Source organism: Tachypleus tridentatus, chromosome 3 (genome assembly GCF_004210375.1).
Source record: "Tachypleus tridentatus isolate NWPU-2018 chromosome 3, ASM421037v1, whole genome shotgun sequence".
Taxonomy (NCBI): domain Eukaryota; kingdom Metazoa; phylum Arthropoda; class Merostomata; order Xiphosura; family Limulidae; genus Tachypleus; species Tachypleus tridentatus.
Genome location: NC_134827.1, coordinates 100,238,520 through 100,241,616, shown reverse-complemented (window position 1 = coordinate 100,241,616; position 3,097 = coordinate 100,238,520).

Below are 3,097 nucleotides of genomic sequence, written 5' to 3'. Positions count from 1 at the left end.
TGTTATTGTATTTATATTTACCGTTAAAGATATTAGTTTTTATTATCAACCTCCTTGGGACAATTCATAATTGATAACTTCTAATGACCTAAAAAGCAGAAGAGAAGAGAATTATTTTTCTAAATCAAGTATTTTTTGATTGGTCAATTCCAAATGCATATTTCCAACTCATATATCACTAATATTTCTTCATGGAATTTTTTTTTTGTATGAACCTTTTTCCTTGACAAAGACTGCTTTTGGTTCTAAAAACAATTAAGTAACACATATGCCTCAACAGTTTTCCATAAGTTAGATCATTCAAGCTAAGAATTAAAACACACTAAACTTTTCCAGTAAAATGTTTTTGTACAAAGATGAATGAAAGTTGTTAAAAATCATTTCAAACTAAAAATCTCCTTCATAATTTCTTACATCTCAAATAATTTCTTACATCATCTCAAAAACAGTGCAAAAGTAGTCTTACAAAATTCTAGCCCTAAAACCTATTTTTCTCAGTAAAAATAGAAATAAGTTTTAGTAAATAACTTCAGATATGAAAACAATTCTGATATCAACCACCAGTTAACTGGTTTTATATGAGTGAACTGCATACATATACTTTACATCTGCTTAGCCATGAAAAACAAGACACTGGTTCATTTTTGTTCCCTTTTCATGTAACTTTCAGTAGTGGATTGTTTTGTTTTGTTAGTAGGGAACAAGAAAAGTGTAGATTGTTTTGGATGGTTGGGATATTCTAAAGCTAGGTTCATAGTGTAACTCACCATTCACAGAAGGTATTCTTTTAATGAATAAAGCACAAATCACAAAATCAGTTTAATTAAACACAAGTACAATATTTATATTAATATTCAGCAGTTTTTGTAATAAACAATCCACATCTACAGTTTTTGTAAATTGCTTCACCTGTAATAGTAAGACTTGACCACTGTTTCATATTTTTTAAAGAGATACCTGGTTAATTATCAAGTATACAAAAATTTTTCAACTAACTATTTTTGGGGTAATGGACTTATTTTGTTTCATCTCTAACAATGTGGCATGATCATGCACAACAATCAAAGTCTTTCACTGTAAGGGTAAATTATACACAAAGCATTATTTAAAACACACCAACATTAACCTAAACAGTCATGCCACTAATTCGTAGCTACAATGTTGGTAACAGCAAACAGATTTGCAGGGCCAAGTGGAGTAGCTTGCTTGTACATTTTGGGTGTGAAAGTTGAAGTGATGAATTGGCTCTCCACTAGGTGGTAGATGTATAGAACTAGACTCCTACAAAAATTATACAGTAGTACTGGAGTAAAAGTGAGAGAGGTTGTGTGCTTCAGACTTTCTCATACTATATTCAATAAAAACATGCAACAAACACTGGCTAGTTTGTTTTATTTGCATTTTCATGCATTTAATTAATTTAGGTAAAAAGACATGTCTGTTTGTTTTGAATTTCACGCAAAGCTACACAAGGACTATCTGCACTAGCCCTCCCAAACTTAGCAGTTTAAGACTAGAAGGAAAGCAGCTAGCTATCACCCCCAACTCTTGGGCTACTCTTTTACCAATGAATAGTGGTATTGACCATCACATTATAAAGCCCCCACGGCTGAAAGGGTGAGCATGCTTGGTGTGACAGGGATTCGGACTTGTGACCCTCAGATTACAAATCGAGTGCCTTAACTACCTGGTCATGCTGGGCCAAGAAGAAGACATGTCAATTTTGTTAACTTGCATTTCTTTTTTTTTAAGTTTACACTGTGTGGGGAGGGTCCCCATTGGCTCCAGAGTGAATATTACCACTGGTAACCTTGTGAATATTTTAGACTCGGTAGTGATTTACTAGTATAAAATTAAGTGATAAAAGTATGTACTCTTATAAAGATAAAAAAATTTAGGATTTTCCTTCAACCTCTAATCACACAAACAAATCACATATAGACAACAAGGAACCACCTGATCCTCTCCAGGGCTGTTTCTGTACACCTACACTTGAGATAAGCAAAAATTTACTTTTTTTTAGGAAATCATCTGTCCTCCTCATACACTGCTGTGAAGTACCAGCTTCAACTGATTCTGACAGCATCTCATTTTGCAAGCCAATCACTCAAAACTGCCTTAGCTGTGGCCTGGCCTGTCTTTTCAAAATCTTAAGAATGTATCCTCCCTTCAGAATACAACAGAAATAAATAAAAGACCTTTAATCTATTGGTTATACAATTCATATTATGTAAGAAAATACCATATTCTGCAGTAATCTGAGAGACTAAATAGATATACAGACAAGGAAGGAATCATACTGGCCAGTGTTCATTTTCTACACAAAAACTAATAATAATTTGAGAAGAGCTACAGCTAGCTTATAATGGGACAAACTTTTGTTCAGTGTGTATATATATATATATATATATCTTAACTAGGTTAAATAGACTTACTGAGCTTTCATAAAAGACACTACAGCAACATTCTAATTTTCTAGGTAGAATATTCAAATGCATCAAAAATAAACACTATTCTTTCCTTGTGAAAGTAAAAATTGTCTAATAAACAATGAAATCTACTTCAGATCTAGCCACCAAGGCACCATGGTGGATCATAAATATTTTTGAAGGTTCTGTACATAAATAAATAATATGCAATTATGTATGCACATTATTTGGGGCCATTTAGCTGACATTTATCTGAATAAAAGCTTATGAAAAATAATTATAATACAAGTATTTTATTCACTTGTTGTTCCAACTTTTGGGGGGAAAGTCTGTAGTTTCTTTAATTAACAATAAAAATAATTATAATAATGAATTGTTACCAAATTAACTAATATTTCATGTAAATATTTCTTTTGTTCAAATAAATGTAGTTAATATACGTAAATGTAAGAAGTGCAAAATAAACATTTATCTGATGTACATTTTGAAACTACTTGTGTTCATAATAAGATATTTCTTTCTTTCCTAAGGTTTTGTGATAAAACCATCAACATTGCATTCTCGGGAGTGTATTTATATACAAATATTTTGAACTATACATATTAATCTCACACAATCACATTTTACAACTGGATCTAAAATACTTGAAATTCTGCAAATAACCATAC